This window comes from Macrobrachium rosenbergii, chromosome 24 (assembly GCF_040412425.1).
Source record: "Macrobrachium rosenbergii isolate ZJJX-2024 chromosome 24, ASM4041242v1, whole genome shotgun sequence".
Classification (NCBI taxonomy): Eukaryota; Metazoa; Arthropoda; class Malacostraca; order Decapoda; family Palaemonidae; genus Macrobrachium; species Macrobrachium rosenbergii.
In genome coordinates, this window is record NC_089764.1 from 31,778,736 (window position 1) to 31,799,020 (window position 20,285).

General features: G+C 38.2%; 1 protein-coding gene across 2 annotated transcripts in view; it reads right to left on the reverse strand.

Moving 5' to 3' along the window:
• Positions 1 to 12,505, reverse strand: part of LOC136851981 (uncharacterized) — a 109,533-nt gene extending 97,028 nt beyond the window's left edge. Inside the window, exon 1 of one of the 2 annotated variants that reach the window (XR_010857023.1) lies at positions 12,370 to 12,499. The gene's annotated coding sequence lies outside the window, so the exon portion shown is untranslated. Of the gene's footprint in view, positions 1 to 12,369 lie in introns of both variants that reach the window. The other variant, XM_067126378.1, reaches the window with a different exon arrangement.
• Positions 12,506 to 20,285: the final 7,780 nt, after the last annotated feature.

A 20,285-nucleotide genomic window follows, 5' to 3' on the forward strand; every position in this document is an offset into this window, starting at 1 on the left:
TTGGGAACATTTCAATATTTTATCTAATAAAGCGGACACAGTGCTTAGAATCTCTGGTTCCAGTGAGTATATATATACATATAAGTGTGTGTGTACATCCATACATACACAAACACACACACACACACACACACATATATATATATATATATATATATATATATATATATATATATATATATATATATATATATATATATATATATATATATATTTATATTTACATACATACACCCAAGCCTGTAATGTACTTTTTGGGAAGTAAATATATATATATATATATATATATATATATATATATATATATATATATATATATATATATATATATATATATATATATACATAAGCCAAGCCTGTAATATTTTTGGGATTTTTATATGTATGTATGTATATATGTAACTATGCCTATATATATATATATATATATATATATATATATATATATATATATATATATATATATATATATATATATACATATATATATATACATACATACACACCCAAATCTGTGAAATATTTTGTGAGAGAGTAAACTCGAAAATTTCTAAAAACCATAAACCACGAAAATACGAAAATCTCGGGAAAAGAAACACACATACACAAACGTTCGCTTTCCAACGATCACACCGACCGCAGGGAAACGATCGCAACTCTTCCGAAGACTGCGGTGGTAATCTCGTCTAGTCTATAATCTTCGTGTTACCGACCAAGGAAATATATTCAAGATTCTGTGAAGAGAAGGCAGGTTTTCTCCGTCGCGTAAACAGTTATTTTATTTTTACTCGTGTTTTTATTACGTGCACATCTTTCAAAACGAGACAAGTGAGAACGTAGTTCAGCTATGAGAGAGAGAGAGAGAGAGAGAGAGAGAGAGAGAGAGAGAGAGAGAGAGAGAGAGAGAGAATGTGTCCTTCAAGAAACAGACAGAAAAAGGGTAATTTTCAATCAACAACTGAAAACGCTCCCTGGAGAGAGAGAGAGAGAGAGAGAGAGAGAGAGAGAGAGAGAGAGAGAGAGAGAGAGAGAGAAAGGGTTTTTTCAATCAACAACTGAAAACGTTCCCTGGAGAGAGAGAGAGAGAGAGAGAGAGAGAGAGGGTAATTTTCAATCAACAACTAAAAACGTTCCCGAGAGAGAGAGAGAGAGAGAGAGAGAGAGAGAGAGAGAGAGAGAGAGAGAGAGAGAGAGAGAGAGGTGATGCGTTTACAGTGGCGTAAAGGAATGGCAGAAAGTGCTTGTGGGGGTGGGAAGGTGAGCAAAAGGTATTCCATCGATCATCCCTTCAGACCGCAGAAGCCAGCAGCTATAATTCCTGGAAGTTTAGTTTAGTGGCGAGAGAGAGAGAGAGAGAGAGAGAGAGAGAGAGAGAGAGAGAGAGAGAGAGAGAGAGAGAGAGAGAGATTTATATTCTCTTTTCCTTAAAAGGAACCATTACAGGAAAAAGAGCTAAATGATCGAAAATTGAGGCATATAATATTTGAATAATATTTGAAAGATTTTCATGAAAAATATATTAAGAGACTCCAACATGTTTCCTCATCTGACTGTGAATTTTATCATTGCGATACCCAAACTCACCCATGCAGGAACAAGCACTCAGGAAAACACTTTATCGTCAGCAATCAAGCTAAGTTTTACATCTCAACAACTGAATTGAAATTAATATAGAATTTAGGCCAAATGCCAAGCACTGGGACCTGTGAGGTCATTCAGCGCTGAAACGGAAATTGACGGTAAAAGATTTGAAAGGTGAAAAACCTCGCAGTTGAACTATGAATCAATTGTTAGGAGAGAATATGAAGAAAGAGAAGTATGAAAGGTACAGTAAAAGGAACGTAAGGGGTTGCAGCTAGGGGCCGAAGGCACGCTGCATAGAACCTTAAGCAATGCCTACAGTGCACCACGTGAGGTGCACTGACGGCACTAGCCCCCTACGGGATTTATACCTCACAAGATCCCTATATCACGCCCCCGAGATATTCCCCTAACGGTTCAGTTAGTATCAGGAATTACCCACAATTCCAAAGAGTAACTCAGAAAACACCACACAAGAACAAACCTCGGCCACTGCGTTCGAAGCCCTCCCCCTCTGAGCTCGAGGGAGCTTTCACATCGGCCGCAAATCTCAGCCATCCTACGAAAACGGCCAGCGAAGAAGAGACTCTCTTACTTTCCGCAGGTTTGTCTAGGGAGGTCATGAGAATGTGACGGAATTCATAGAAAAAGCCGGTTCTAAATTTGTTATTTTTACCTGTGGAGTACTGCCCGTGGCGGTAGCATTAGTAGCAGCCTTTGAAACGGCTCCCAGTTGTAGTATCAGTAACTGACGACGGGAAATGCCTTTGCAACGGCTCCCTGAACCATGATAGTATCGACTAATACTACAAATTGTTGTAGTTGTCGGATTTTGCCTATACAGCAGCTCCTCTCCATAGGGAGAAGTGGATTGAATGAGCAGAATCAGGGGCAAACTAGCACAAGAGAGGAGCTGCTTTAAAGGCAGATCCCTACAACTACTAATATTGGTAGTATTAGTCGATGCTATCATGGTTCAGGGAGCCGCTTCAAAGGCATATCCCGTCGTCAGCTACTACTACAAGTGGTGAAATTACAGTCACATATGAGAGCCGTTTCAAAGGCTGCTATTATTATTACTACTACTAAGGGCAGTACTCCACAGGTATAAACAACAAATTTGGAACCGGTTCGCCACAACTGATCGAACATATTTACAAACACCTAAAATATCCAGCGTCAAATTACTTTTACGATTTTACATTTCTCTGTTCGTCGAAACAATCAAAAGCCAAACAACGTAAGAACGAAACCCCACCAACCAGAGATGTGGAGAACCATTCATTTCAACTCCAAGCTGGCAAACGCACCTGCGGCTAAACTATCTACTAGAAAGAAATAGAGTCAAGAGAACATAATGTTCCTCACCTCAGGGAGAGAGAGAGAGAGAGAGAGAGAGAGAGAGAGAGAGAGAGAGAGAGAGAGAGAGAGAGAGAGAGTCTCCCACGAGCTGTGAAGGAGACTCCTAACAGCCGAACTTTCTCTGCATTCCTGTCGGTGGTAACCGTCTGCACTCAGGATTTGGGGATCCTGGAGGGGATAGGAAGTACGGGCGGACAAGCTGCTTGATTTTTACGACTTTTCTGAGTTGCCTTCAGTCCCTTAGCAACAAAATCCCTTTTTTTCTATTTCTTAAACGAGACGAATTCGATTGTTTAGAACTTTATGAGCTGAGAGCGAGTTCTTTCGTAGTTTTCTAAAGATGTGTTACTTTTATTTCTTACGATAAAAAACAACAGACTGCCTTTTTCTTTTCTTTTTTAAACGAGACGAATTCGATTGTTTATAACTTTATGAGTTGAGAGCAAGTCTTTTCGTAGTTTTCTAAAGATGTGTTGCTTTTATTTCTTACGATAAAAAAAGGCAAATCTATTGAAACAAAGTTGTTGAAACGGATTGAGCACTTGATCGCCATCAAACACACACAAACATTTCACTGAAATTTGATATCAACAAATTCTTCTAAAAGATAAAACTATTTGGAATGATATAGCAATTATGTTTTTGGGTCATAAACATTTTTTTAACATTTCACTGGAATTTGATATCAACAAATTCTTCTAAAAGATAAAACTATTTGAAATGATATAGCGATTACATTTTTATGTCATAAACATTTTTTACCATTAAAATCGTATAGGCTATATCTCTTTGAAAAAATATCAATTTACAATACCATCGTCTAATAAAAACGCTAACTGAATTTAATTGAATATAGAACTTCGGCCAAAGGCCAAGCAGTGGGACCTATGAGGTCATTCAGTAATGAAACGGAAATTGACAGTAAAAGGTTGGAAAGGTGTAACAGGAGGAAAACCTCAAAGCAGTTGCACTATGAATCAATCGTCAGGATATGGTGGAAAGCGGGATGGAAGAAAGGGAATATGAAAGGAGGTAGAGTAACAGGGTCCTTTACATATAAAATATATAATGTGGATCACAGCGTACTTGTTTATATACTGTAATTTGGGTACATACTCACTTTTATTTGATGCAATGTACCCAGTAATTTCACAGCAGCACTTAACAAAATTTAAATGCAAATTATGCTACTTCTTAATAATACTTCTGATCTTAGTTCTATATTGCTTTCAATAGCTGTGACCCGCGTTACTTTAAAAAGGTTTGTCTTATGTAACTTTAAAAAGGTTTATCCTACGTAACTTTAAAAAGGTTTGTCTTATGTAATTTAAAAAGGTTTGTCCTACGTTACTTTAAAAAGGTTTGTCATACGTCACTTTAAAAAGCTTTTGCCTAGGCAACTTTAAAAAGCTTTGTCCTACTTAACTTTAAAAAGGTTTGACCTACGTCACTTTAACAAGGTTTGTCTTATGTAACTTTAAAAAGCTTTGTCCTACGTTAACTTTAAAAAGCTTTGACCTGTGTAATTTTAAAAAGCTTTGTCCTGCTTAACTTTAAAAAGCTTTGCCCTGCATGACATTAATAAGCTTTGACCTGCATAACTTTAAAAAGCTTTCACCACGGACAAATGAACCACAATCTTGACAACGTACCAAAAAAAAAAAAAACACTACATTCTGCAATACAAACATCTAATATAAAACCAACATAACCAGCGAATATATTAGAATAATGATGACGAACAGTGAATAACCAGGTAAGGAATTCTTTTACTGAAGAGGTTCCAGTAATACTTGCCATTCACCTATACATGTGGGCCAGCGGAAATCAACAATGAACTGTATTGTGTTTTTCGTGTACTCTACACAATAGGCCCATGGCTATGATTTCTGGTTCCGGGACAGTCGGTTTTGGATCTTCGTGATTGACAGGAGAGAGAGAGGGAGAGAGAGGAATGCCACAGGGGATTCCGTTATGTCTGATGAGAGAGAGAGAGAGAGAGAGAGAGAGAGAGAGAGAGAGAGAGAGAGAGAGAGAGAGAGAGAGGAATGCCACAGGAGAATCCGTTATGTCTGATGAGAGAGAGAGAGAGAGATGGAGATGCCACAGGAGAATCCGTTTCATCCCACATGAAGCTTTTACATACAAGGGTAATTTTAGTGAATGATAAAATTACTTTAAGTATCGCAAAATGTATTTTTAGTTTCCTATAAAAGAAAACTATTGTGCCGGCTTTGTCTGTCCGTCCCCACTTTATTCTGTCCGCACTTTATTCTGTCCGCACTTTTTTCTGTCAACCCTCCAATCATCAAACATACCAACTTGCAGCCCTCTAGCCTGAGTAGTTTTTATTTCATTTCCTTACTGAAATACATTACACAGAGAAACAGAGGCTATACTCTTGACTTCAAACACTTGTCAAGCTCATTAACCCATTTCTCTCACCCTACATATTTTGCATTTCTATTGCACAAGTGTTTGCTCTGACTAATATCCACGCAACGAAGTTATAAAGACAATGTGAAAACACAAGCACAATCTGCTTTCCAGAGCTTGCCAGTAGAAGGAAAGAAGCAATCGCTGGCGTAACGGTTCCACTTATTTGCTTATAACCCTAATTTGCCTAAAACTACGCAAACGCCTTCGTATATTCTGAAGCATCACCCAGACCCACGGTACTTCATGTTTCATTTGCCTACTCTGAGGTGTTGTACAAGCTGTAACTATTCTATCATCTCTCTTTAACCCAAAATTGACATGAGACTGGGTCGGTCTGGTTCCAGTAAGATTCAGTCTGTTACCTGCATAACAGATGTAAACAGCTTCTGTGTCGTAAACCCCAAGTATTTGAACAGACGAAAATGCTGAGACTTGTGTTTCTGAATCTCCAAAAAATCTAAAAATGAGGAAAAACTCGAAATAAACAGAATCCGATAAACCTGAGGATATCCAACTGGAAGTCAAACTAATCTTGCTCTGGTGTTGCGTAGATGAATCAGGACGCAAAATCCTGAGATGCAAGCTAGTATTGCACCAACCCCGGTTTTTTTTTTTTTTTTTTTTGGCCATGCACCTAGGTTAGGGGGTTACGTTAGGGTTAGATTATGACACCTAAAGTAATTTGTGTGTGGGAAACATTTATGAGATTATTTTCAAGAAAATTCTATGGTTAGTTTTCAAGATATGGCGTCCCGCTGTTTCAGGGAAAGGTCTCGATACTCGGTTACATCTCAGGAAAATCCAACCAGGACAATAAAACACGGTTCATTGATTTCATGTAAATGAAATCTAAATTCTTATAACAGAGTTAAGCCATTTAATTCTCCTCGTAGATCAGGATAATAGGAATTTGCGTGGTCCCTCAATGCCTTCGGCATATTTCCCAATAATATTTAAGATGACGAGCTTAAGGCGTGCACCTGCACCCAAGTCATTTGTTTTCAGTGTACCTGACGCGGTCTCGTGTTCAAGACAAACGAAAACAATTATTCCACCACACTGCCCTAAAATGGAAAACTGCAGTATCTGCAAAATTTTTTAAATTGAGATATGCCACCTATTGGGCTCGTGAGACACTAATACGCAAGTTACTGCTGTTTCAAAATGATTCTTCACTGCTTTACTTAGGGGGTCCCATTTGCAGTATCTGCAAAATCAGTAGTAAGGCAAGGGAAAACTACAGTATCTACCATTTTTCTCAGTTTTGTATTTTTGCCGATACTGCAGTCTTCCATTTTAGAGCAGCACAGTCTACGAGTCTTTCAAATGATTATTTCAAACCGGAATCTCATTGAATGGACACTGAAATGTCCATTCATACCCAGTACCTGAAAAAACAATGCATAACCAATGTAGCGTAAAAAAAAAAAAGGCTAAGGAATGATTTGAGCGTACTTTCTTAACTATATGCACTACCGATGGCAACGCCAGTAGGAACAACGACGTCTGGAGACCGACAGCCTCCACCAAGCCTGACAATGAAAAAAAAATGCTCTTCTACAGATAAGTTAAGTTAAGTATACCTTAGTTTAACCAGACCACTCAGCTGATTAACAGCTCTCCTAGGGCTGGCCCGAAGGATTAGATTTATTTTACGTGGCTAAGAACCGACTGGTTACCTAGCAACGGGACCTACAGCTTATCGTGGAATCCGAACCATATTATAACGAGAAATGAATTTCTATCACCAGAAATAAATTCCTCTAATTCTTCACTGGTCGGTCGGAGAATCGAACGCGGGACCAGCAGAGTGCTACCCGAGAACGATACCCACCCGTCCAATGAGGAACCTCTTGTACAGACAAGGGAACATATCCTCTTAGTCTGAAGGTAAGAAGACAGACAAAAGTTTATACCAAGAAATCAATTGTAAGCAACAGCAATGAAGGAAAGTTCTCTCCTCTCTGACACATTCCGAAGTAGGACTTGCTGAAGATATTTGCGGATGCAACAACACTTGCATTAGTGAGACTTGACACTGCTTCTTAGCGACTCTTGTTAAGAGAATAACGAATATAATTAGAGAATTATTCATTTCTCCCTAGGGCTCACACACCCCTCCTGGAAATTGCTGACGGCCCCCTTAGGGGGGCGCGCTCCCCAGGTTGAGAACCACTGCTCCAGCTCTCCTAACGTTTTTTTTCCTGCCTGGATGCCTGCCATCCTAATACAATGCATTGTGAGGCTCGTGCCGAGAGAACGCAATAAAGTTGGAGGTGAAAAAGTGGTCGATTGATTGACTGAACATAGTATTTAGGACACAGGCCAAGCACTGGGATTCTATGAGGTCATTCAGCGCTGAAACGGAAATTGACAGTAAAAGGTTTGGGAGGTGTAACAGGAGGAAAACCTCAAAGCAGTTGCACTATCAATCAATTGTTAGGAGAGGGTTGAGTAAAGTAAGATGGAGGAGAATATAGGAGGAGGTACAGTAAAAGGAACGAAAGATGGTTGCAGCTAGGGGCCGAAGGCACACTGCAAAGAACCTTAAGTAATGCCTACAGTGCACCGCATGAGGTGCACTGACGGCGTTACCCGACTACGGAGGTGGAAAAGTGGTGCCTAACCAAGCAGGATACAAGAGACCCGCCCCTTGGAAGTGGGTGGCTTATGAGGGCACTTCAAAGTGTCGGAATTCCATGCATGTGAGTTGAACGAAGCATCTAATGGACGAAGTTGAAACTTGTCAATTCTCCTGTTTAGAATGAAATATAAAATATCACCTTCGCGAATGGTAGTTCAATGAAGGAAGCGAAGAAAAAGCAATAAAACCTAAAACTAACATTTGAAAATAAATACAATAACAGCACAAAAATATATATATACAGTATATATATATATATATATATATATATATATATATATATATATATATATATATATATATATATATATATATATATATATATAATATATATATAAGTAATTCAAGAAAGTCTGAGAACAGGCCAGCAACCTTGCTAAACTCTACGGGATATAAACACCACGTCTGACGTACGACGCTGTACTGTCCAGCATAAGATTCAAAATACAAAATAACTGAAAAACCTAAATACTTGCCTTTTTACGCACTATTGTAAGTCAGGCTAAAACCAGTCATCAAAAAGAGGGCAAAATTCTAAAAATTCTTGTATTCAAACTTAAATGTGTTTTTAGCATTTTATAGAGAGCATTTGTACACTGCGCGCCAAGAAAATACCGCCTGAAGTGAAGATCACACAAGAAGAAAGAAAATTTAAAAAAGAACTAAAGATTCTGTTCTGCATAAGCTACGAAACTGACGAGAAAACACTGAGAGACAATTATAAAATATAAGAAGCACCTTATCTTGAAAACGTACAAGGGTCCACCAAAGAGGGAATCATCCCTGTGGAGGGCTGTACATAAAACCAAAAGCAAAGTGAAACATGGCGTTGCAGCCCGTATGGTTATCGACTAACAGCTCATTAAAGGATAAAAAAACAATAGATACGAAAAATAACATTCAAGAAAGTCATATCTGTGATAAAGATACTTATGATGCCTAAAATACTGCAAAATTCTGAGGTTATCGATTAAATGAAAAATTTAATTCGTAGCCATTTTGTGTAGTTATACCCAATGGGTGGGGGGATGAGGAAGGGGGGGTGCTTCCGTTATCCCCTGTCTATGAAAGGATGTCTACGTTAGTTCAAGTTAGATTTGTTGGGTTATAGTCAAGTTGGGTCAGGAACGTTAAACTAAGCAATGAAATATCAATAATAAATGACAGTCCACACAAATGCAGAGGCTAAAATATATATGTAGAATCTACTGGTCACTTTTTACCTGATACATACGTAATTGTAATAGCCACAATGCCCTCTAAACTTTCTCGAATTCTTCGCGCTTTTTTGGGTACACTTGTTACTGCAAAGCCTTAAGATCCAAGTGCAAGAAATATGAAGAAATTCTGATGTCCGGTGGCGGGAAACGAACCCTTTTCCCGTAATCAGAACGAGGTACTATTGTCGACCTTGACAACGGGAAGGATATACACATATCTATATATGTATATATATATACAGGGAAACATTATTTCCTTCCATAAATTCAACCGGATGAATAAAGCATCAGGGCATACTTTGAGCAAACTCTAAACGGCCAAACTTCCGTACGAAAAGCTTGCTTGCAAGCATGCGCACACACTTTTATTGCCCATGACAAAACTGCATGAGCGCACTGCGAGTAGGAAATGGCTCACTAATATGTACTGTGACTTCCGGGCCAGCGAAAAAACGGGGTCTGTTGACAGTACTATAAAATCTCGAGACTCAGAGAAGATGACAGTAATGATTCTCTAAATGCACGTGACGAGGGACTGAGGGAGAATTATTAAGCCGTGGCTTATTACAGTCGCTTCTCGCGATAAGAAGAAGAGTTCGTTACTCGAGATGTAATGTCAAATGAGCGCTTGTCGTATGTCGGTGTTGGATAAATATGTTTGTACACTTGTCGTATGTCGTGTGTTGGATAAATATGTTTGTACACATATATATATATATATATATATATATATATATATATATATATATATATATATACTATATATATATATATATATATATATATTAACCTATAGGCCTAGACATACATAAATATATATAGGCCTACACATTTATATTTGAATGTGTGTATATATATAAATACTGTACATATATATAATTATACTATGAATATATATATATATATATATAAATACTATATATATATATATATATACATATATGCTTATACATATATATTTACACATATGCCTATGCATGCATATATAGAAACATATGTATTTATATGTAGCATATGTAGGCCTAATCACACATAAATATACATTTATGCATATATAAACACATAGCCTATGTTTATATATGACACTAGAGTGTGTATGTGTATATATAAACATATATTTATATATATGCCAGTGTATTTATATGTAGGCCTAACCATACATAAATATACATCTACGTATCTATAAACACATACATACATACGTATAAGTATACGCATTGTATGAATGCGTGCACGCAACCAAACATCATCCTCATAATGCATTACACGCCGCAGCAACTGTAGGAACCCCAACGCTAATAACGTTGGAATAATATTAGAAAGTTAAGCCGGCAAAGCAAAGACTATTGGCGTACGCACAAACTAACACACACACACCTCTGGTTAAAAAAGAAATTCAACGCTCTACCGGGGAAACTGTTCACCATATGGAGTAACTAACCAACGGTAATGATGTAATCCACTATAACAGAATTATAAGTGGCTGTGGAGAGAGAGAGAGAGAGAGAGAGAGAGAGAGAGAGAGAGAGAGAGAGAGAGAGAGAGAGAGAGAGTTGATTATCAAGTATCGTTTTCACGTGATTCTTTACAAAACCGCAATAATCACACACACACACATATGAACACGTGCACCTCCGTAGAGAGAGAGAGAGAGAGAGAGAGAGAGAGAGAGAGAGAGAGAGAGAGAGAGAGAGAGTTTCTCTATAGTACTAGCACACGTATACATAAGGAGACAGCTTTCAAAGCATTGTCCATCTAGCCATGCTACCAAACAAGGCTGTATACATACACATACACACACACACACACACACACACATATATATATATATATATATATATATATATATATATATATAGAGAGAGAGAGAGAGAGAGAGAGAGAGAGAGAGAGAGAGAGAGAGAGAGAGAGAGAGAGAGAGAGAGAGAGAGCCTTGTTTGGTTGCATGGCTATAGATGGACAATGCTTCAAAGCTGTCTCCTTACGTATATATATGTGTGCTAGTACTAGGAGAGAGAAACCTCTCTCTCTCTCTCTCTCTCTCTCTCTCTCTCTCTCTCTCTCTCTCTCTCTCCCAAGGAGTCGCACGTGTTCACATCCAACACACTAACCCCAGTCAGCCGCAATCAACGAAAACAAGGTGCTCTTCAACACGACCTATATTTACGTCTAAAGAAAGTGCTGCGTAGTCCTATGTCAACAATAAAACGCATTGGCCTATAATTAACTCATTTCAAGGTCATTCCGCCTCAAATAGCAGCAATGAAGGGACGAAAAAAAAGGTCTTCCGATCGTTAGCCAATTCCAGGACCCACTTAAGAGGGCTTTTAACAACCAAAGTCAAAATCCGCCGACTGGATACTTTCTCTTCGCTCGCCTAAAGCTGAGAGAAAGAGCGCACGAGACAGGTATACGATTTCAGCGGTGGTTTGTTTACTCTTTCTCATAAATCCAGACAACAGACAGGAACAACAGAGAGAGAGAGAGAGAGAGAGAGAGAGAGAGAGAGAGAGAGAGAATGGTCATCTCGGCTCGAGACGAACGCCTAGACAGATACGATTTCAACGGTGTTTCTCTCTCTCTCTCTCTCTCTCTCTTCTCATAAATCCAGACAGCAAACAGAGAGAGAGAGAGAGAGAGAGAGAGAGAGAGAGAGAGAGATATGGTCATCTCGGCCCTAGACGAACGCCTAAACAGATACGATTTCAACTGCTTTTTTTTTCTCTCTCTCTCTATCTCTCCCTTTCATAAATCCAGATAACAGACAGGAACAACACAGAGAGAGAGAGAGAGAGAGAGAGAGAGAGAGAGAGAGAGAGAAATGGTCATCCCGGCTCGAGACGAACACGAGACAGATACGATTTAAAAGGGGTTTATTTACTCTTTCTCATAAATCCAAACAACAAACAGGAACAACAAGAGAGAGAGAGAGAGAGAGAGAGAGAGAGAGAGAGAGAGAGAGAGAGAGCAATGGTCATCTCGGCCCGAGACGAACGAACGCCTGGGCTCTCTAGGCTTAAAGCCCTAGCCTAAAACGGGTCAGCTGATTTCTAACTGGTTTTCTAATTCTATGTGACCTATTCTCGGGACGAAATGGCGGGCCAAGGAAGGGGTCACACTTACATTTCGGCTGTGTTGGTCCACCGTTATCACTTTACGACAATTATCCACAGATGCAAATTTCACTTTAGTATGACAGGAAACCACCGGCTGTACAAATATACGTTATATCGTCACTGGGTCAAACCCAACTGAGATCAGTAACTTGAATGCATTGGAGTCGTTCCTATCTGCGCTGCCGAAGATGGCCCACGTTGTTGTACGGCATCACACATTAACTCATATATACCGCAAGATTTTATGCTTAAATTTTCTGTGATATGTAGCATATATACTTCCTTGAACAGCTAAATATATGATATACGAAAACAGAACTCATAAATAGAAAATGAAGCGTTTTTTTCTAGAGTCGTACGTCAGCCAGCGAATCGCTGGATCTCCCTCTACCCATCCACATACCTATGTAGAGTCAGAAATCTTAAGAATGGCAATTGTGATGCTCATAAAATGCATACATTCATTCCTCGTTGTTTCCAACATTGATATTATACGTATCGGTGAGGTTTTTATATACGTTACTGATCGCATTTCATTAAACAGCTGACTATCGGATCGTGGTTTTTTATCACGTAATCATCTAGATTTTTTGCTCATTTGTGCCTGGGTGACTAAGGACGAAAGGTTTCCCATACCATCGGCCTCTGTGCTCCCAGCTTCTGTTTGTTATTAAGACCGGAATCCTGATTAAGACAGCTTTGGAACCACGGAAAACGCCATTATATCTATGTTCGATTTTAATTTCTCTGTTGTTCCAAATCTGCTTCTTTTTCCTTAGCTTTTCTTACAAATTCCTTTGGGCAAAGGAAGAAACGACCACGATGTCTAAGAAAACGAACGAAATTTAATATAAAATTTACGAAAACTATAGCGCAGTTAACAAAATCTATCCTTAGAGAAAAACCTTCAAAAAGTGATAAACTGAGAGTTAAAACTGACCGCCGCACTTCCAAGCAGCCGCGATAACACGTTCGTTACTGCATTCCACTACTTTTTCCGGCTGTAGGGTAGGCCTCCAAAGAAGAGAGAGAGAGAGAGAGAAAGGCATACGGTCCGTTCTTCTCCCATCATTAGGCTTATCCGTAAAACTGGACGTGAGAGTAATAAATGCTGTCTTTAGTGACGTCCTCTGGATCCTGGTGAATGTTACCATTTCGCCGGTGACAAAATAGCTCCCGGAATCTAACGGGTACTATAAGAAGAAGAACCGTGATATTTACCATACGATGTAGTGGTTCTTAACGAGGGGTGCTCTCACCCACCAGGGGGTACTCTCGCCCCTAGGGGGTACGAACCCGGTTCCTAAGATGCCTATGAATAATTAAAGCAAAATATATTTTTATATACACATGTTGTTTTTCTCCTGCAAAAAAAATAAAAATAAAATAAAATAAAATGAAATAATAATAATAATAATAATAATAATAATAATAATAATAATAATAATAATAATAATAATAATAATAATAATAATATTATTATTATTATTATTATTATTATTATTATTATTATTATTATTATTATTATTATTATTATTTTACCTTTTGTTCAACAATTCAGGGGGTGCGAGAACTGACTGCTGATTGGAAAGGGGTGCCTACATTGAAAAGGTTCAGAACCACTGATATGATAGAACCGGATGTCTCCGATGGAACCGATGGGATGAGGACTTTATAATCTTTGACCATTTAAAACTCTTCTTCAGTAGAATCTGATCTCATGGCTTCAAAAGACCAAAAATAAAAATAAATAAATAAATAAATAAAAAAACAAGTAAAAAATGCGCCAAAATTTCTTCAGCGCAATCGAGTCTTCTGTACAGTATAATCAAGGCCACCGAAAATAGATCTAAGTTTCGGTGCTGTATGAGCCGCTGCCTTATGAAACTTTAACCACGACCCGGTGGTGGCCTATCCTATATCGTTGCCAGAAGCACGATTATGACTAACTTTATCCTTAAATAAAATAAAAACAACTGAGGCTAGAGAGCTGCAATTTGGTATGTATGCTGATTGGAAGGTGGATGATCAACATACCAATTTGCTGCCCTCTAGCCTCAGTAGTTTTTAAGATCTGAGGGCGGACAGAAAAAGTGCGAACGGAGAGACAAAGCCGACACAATAGTTTGCTTTTACAGAAAACTAAAAATAGCTATTCATTATAGTCAGTTAACAGGGTATTTTCATCGTAGCTACAATGAAGAGGCTACTGCATAAAATCGCTTTATTGAGAAGTGACTTCAAATCGCTTTATTGAAAAGTGACTTCAGATCGCTTCATTGAGAAGTGACTTCAATTCGCTTCATTGAGAAGTGACTTCAAATCGCTTTATTGAGAAGTGACTTCAAATCGCTTCATTGAGAAGTGACTCTAAATCGCTTCATTGAGAAGTGACTTCAAATCGCTTCATTGAGAAGTGACTTCAAATCGCTTCATTGAGAAGTGACTTCAAATCGCTTCATTGAGAAGTGACTTCAAATCGCTTCATTGAAAGTGACTTCAAATCGCTTCATTGAGAAGTGACTCAAATCGCTTCATTGAGAAGTGACTTCAAATCGCTTCATTGAAAAGTGATTCCAAATCGCTTCATTGAGAAGTGACTTCAAATCGCTTCATTGAGAGACTTCAATTCGCTTCGTTGAGAAGTGACTTCAAATCGTTTTATTGAGAAGTGACTTCAAATCGCTTCATTGAGAAGTGACTCCAAATCGCTTCATTGAGAAGTGACTTCAAATCGCTTCATTGAGAAGTGACTTCAAATCGCTTCATTGAGAAGTGACTTCAAATCGCTTCATTGAGAAGTGACTTCAAATCGCTTCATTGAGAAGTGACTTCAAATCGCTTCATTGAGAAGTGACTCCAAATCGCTTCATTGAGAAGTGACTTCAAATCGCTTCATTGAAAAGTGATTCCAAATCGCTTCATTGAGAAGTGACTTCAAATCGCTTCATTGAGAAGTGACTTCAATTTGCTTCGTTGAGAAGTGACTTCAAATCGTTTTATTGAGAAGTGACTTCAAATCGCTTCATTGAGAAAGTTCATTGAGAAGTGACTTCAAATCGCTTCATTGAAAGTGACTTCAAATCGCTTCATTGAGAAGTGACTTCAAATCGCTTCATTGAGAAGTGACTTCAAATCGCTTCATTGAGAAGTGACTCAAATCGCTTCATTGAGAAGTGACTTCAAATCGCTTCATTGAAAAGAGACTCCAAATCGCTTCATTGAGAAGTGACTTCAAATCGCTTCATTGAGAAGTGACTTCAAATCGCTTTATTGAAAAGTGACTTCAACGCCAGATAATGATCCTCAGTTCGTTTAAGAGCTTTGCGAAGATGAACGTGACCTCAATCCCATATGCAAATTAACCTTTACGCGCTATCCATTTATCTGTGAGATTATCTAATCATTGTATGTTTTTTCTTGCATAAACCTGTAAATATAATTTATAGAATAGGATAGAATTAAGGCCATAATCGCCGGGACCGATGAGGTCATTCAGCGCTGAAATGGAAATTGACAGTAAAAGGTTTGAAAGGTGTAACAGGAGGAAAACCTCAAAGCAGTTGCACTATGGAGAGTAAGATGGAAGAAAGTGAATATGAAAGGAGGTACATTAAACGGAGTCCAGAGAATGACGAACATCGGCGGGCTACTGGTAGAATGCAGTAACCCTGAAGAAGCCATTATTAGAAAGACATGTTAATTATCGTTACAATACCGTGATAAATATACGCCAACGATTCAAACAACAATAACAACGATTACAACAATTACAGATAAATAGAAACTGTACTCAATACGGATTACGCAACGCCGTGTTCGCATTTTTTAAAAATAATTGTGGGGTTCTTCAGCCGGAACAAATTACCTCACTATTAATTTTCTTTTTGTTTGTCATTTTTAGTTGTCTGTAAAAGAAAACTATTGTGCCAGCTTTGTCTGTCCGTCCGCACTTTTTCTGTTCACACTTTTTCTGTCCGCACTTTTTCTGTCCGCCCTCAGAGCTTGAAAACTACCGAGGCTAGTGGCCTGCAAATTGGCATATTGATCATCCACCCTCCAATCATCAAAGTTACCAAATTGCAGCCTTCTAGCCTCGGTAGTTTCCATTATATTTAAGGTTAAACTTAGCCCTAATCGTGCGTCAGGCAACGATATAGGGTAGGCCACCAACGAGCCGTGGTTAAAGTTTCATGGGGCGCAGCTCATACAGCATTATACCGACACCACCGAAAGATAGATCTATTTTCGGTGGCCGTGATTATGCGATGTACAGAAAACTCGATTGCGCCGAAGAAACTTCGGCGCATTTTTTACTTGTCTCAACAGTGGTACATCAGGTAATGAAACGTACGTAAACCAAAATTTCAAATTTTCATTTATTTTCAGCTGGGGAGTTCCTGAATGTCTAAACTACACGGGTACTTTAGATAAGTGATAACATCCACAGGTAACAAATAGACAAATCGTCAGAGAAAGTAAAGGTATATTGAAATCTAAAGGTTTGAATTAGTCTAAACCATTCTTATACTTATTTTAGTAGATGGACAAAACCAGTGTGCACTACCGGATCCAGGGGGCGGGGGCCACCTGGGCACGTGGGCCCCCATGAAAAATAATGATGAAATAATAATATTGACGATTTATACGAGAATGACATAAATGAGAAATATAAAAATGGGAAAAAAATTAAAAAATGATTATAGAAATAATTATATGTATATATATTATGTATGTATGCATAATATCAAAATTGATGGGCCCCGATGAAATTTTTCTGCTAGTGCGGAACCTATATGATGGTGATGACACAAATATCTGCAAATATTCCGTATATATTGACAGAGAATTTACCTATTCAGATCCCTACATCAACAAGGTAGGCTGAAAGCACCTGAAAGTGTTCAGACATATACTCTGTTTAAACCATCAACCAACAAAGAATTTAAGTTGAAACTAAACTCCTCAAACTTGAGAACTTAAGATAACAGACTTCAAAATCACACTTTGGCTGAGAAAACGCAAATCCAAGATACTGAAAGGACATGTCATATAAGGTAATCATCTGGCGTATGTATTAAACATCACCAGGCGTCACTGCCTGTACAGTGCATCAGCATATAAGGTCGCTTCCGTCATAATTTCTCCTGATAATTTCTAGTAGAAGATGCCGATCTCTCCTCCTAATTCGTATTGTGACCACCGTTGCTTGCATTCTTGCTGTTGCTCCTCCTATTGCTAATGTTGCTGCTGCTAGAGCAATTATTATTATCATTATTATGACTTTCGCAAAAGAGGTTATTTACTTTCAGCCCACCTTGCTACTTTCTGTGGTGAGAGAAAGTTGGGTACAGAAAGATCACAGAAAATGCCAAGGTCTATAGAAAAGAGGTCTTGGCCACCGTGGAGGTAGCCGGATGGTGGGAGTTGTGGTGGGTCAGAGTGGTCACTCAGACCATGCCGTGCCTGAGTAAGCTGTGGAACTAAAGAAAATAAAGTAACTATTCTTTCTGATGTTTTTTTCATCTTTTAGAGATTTATATTTTATTCCTTTAGGGAAAATAAAAGTAAGATAACAAATACATAACTTTATTACTTTAAAACAACCAAACATATATTTGATGATGTAAATAACTGAAATTTGTTGAGCATTAGACAGTTTAAATTTACAAAATAAATAATGATATATACAAAGTCCAATTATGTTCACGTTGCGAGGCATTTTATTTTGCGCTTTTCTTGATGAACTAATACTCCTGTTCAAAACACGAATTCTAAAGAATGGACATCTAACAAAAAATTTAATAACTTCACTGGTAATGTGATGTTATTGCTTTTAAAACACTGGAATTAAATCAGTCAGTTTATCTGTGGCGCCTTTTGCAAGTTTTAAATATTTTTCCCCGTGATAACAGAGAAATATTTTTCCATTGTTTTTAAATAAAAATTCCTCGCTTGGTTGCAACAGCGTTCCATCTCTTGCACTTACGGCACTAATCCACGAACCATCTCCCTTCGTCGCTGCAAAGAAGGTTACGAGCTATATAACCACCAACGTATTGTAAATCTTCCATCGTTTCCTAAAAAACATTGTCATCATTTTGCAAATCATTACTTCCACTGGCAAACAAAACGACATAGCCGGCAGGCTTAGCTCTTTTGGAGAAGTTTTTCATCTACATAGGATGCGCTTATTCAACAGGAAAGCTGGAAAATGAGGCTGATGTCATCATATCACTAAAACGTTGCAGTTTGATCCTAACAGTTTGCTTTTTGCAGCCTTGAATGTCTGATTCGGTGCTTAAATGCAACGGGTGATGCATGTTGATGACATGAACCCATCTGCCTTATGCAGCCAAAAAGTGTTCAAGACCATCTTGATTTAGCCTGTAAGTCAGAATATATGATGTTTGAAATATATCTTTGAATTCCATTAATGAATTGCATGATTAGATTAAGGGAAAGGGTAGAGCCTATTGCTTTTCATCACTTTCATTTCTTTAGACACCCGAATTCATGCAACGTTTTATTTTGTATGTCCAGATTCATCCCATAGGCATTTCTTGATGGTTTCTAAGGCACTCGAGAGTTAAATAAATCGAACCAGGTATACAAGGCAAATAAACTGACTTGTGGTTTCCCAATCTTCCAGCAAACCTTTGTTACCGAAGTACTGAAGACATTTATATGTTGTTTCGGACAGTAATTGCACCGGTATTCATGCGTTGCATGCCCATTACATTGATGTGCTTTTCAGAGAGCTTATGGAGATCACTTTTTGCTTTTCATAATTAACAACTGAACCACAATGAGCAAACCTATCTCCCAACAATACAAATCCATGATCAAGGAAATTATTCCTTATGAGTTTTATGAGGTGCGGTGCATCGGCAAACACATGTACTTCTCTGTTATCATCTACTGGGTTAACAAATGCAGAATTATCTATATCAGTGCCTAAGGAATTCCATAAGTTGTTCTAAGTCACTAACCATGGCTACTACAGGAAACCCAGCTTTCTCACCTGAATAATCAATTTAAAAGGAGATCTTTTTTCATGTTAGTGAAATTATAATAAATAATTTGTTTCCAGGAAGTCGTAAGTCCTCTGATACTTTGGTATGTTTGGGTGGAAATGGTCACAACGATCTGTACCTTCTTTCATATTTTGGGTAGAAAGACCTAATCTATAGACCTTGGAAAATGCAGTGATGAATCTTGTATGGATAAAGTAGTGGAGTGCAGTAACGATTGATGGAGTAGGAGGTGCCAAAACAACAAAAAGGAACAGCATTGCGAAACGAGAGAGTCCCTCAGTGCGGGAAGAGAGAGAGTGGAACCAAACATCCACTAAAGCTATGGAATAAAAGTATTATAAAGGAGCAACGCTATAAATAATCAGAGGAGACTAACTGGCAAAGAAGGTGGTATTAGGTAAACTAGTAAAAAAGAGCCAAAGTTTCTTCGGCGCAATCGAGTTTTCTGTACAGCGTATAATCAAGTCCTCCGAAAATAGATCTATCTTTCGGTGGTCTCGGTATAATGCTGTATGAGCCGCGTCCCATGAAACTAACCAAGGGCCGGTGGTGGCCTATCCTATATCGTTTCCAGAAGCACGATTATGGCTAATTTTAACCTTAAATAAAATAAAAACTACTGAGGCTAGAGGGCTGCAATTTGGTATGCTTGATGATTGGAGGGTGGATGATCAACATATCACATTAATTTTTAAGATCTGAGGGCGGACAGAAAAAGTGCGGACAGAAAAAAGTGCGGACAGACAGACAAAGTCGGCACAATAGTTTCCTTTTACAGAAAACTAAAAGCTGGAAGCTTCATTAAAGTTGCATGACATCAGAAGCACTACAGAGGTGCATGAACAATGACGGAGTAGAGATGACAAAGTGCTAAGAAGGTCATTTA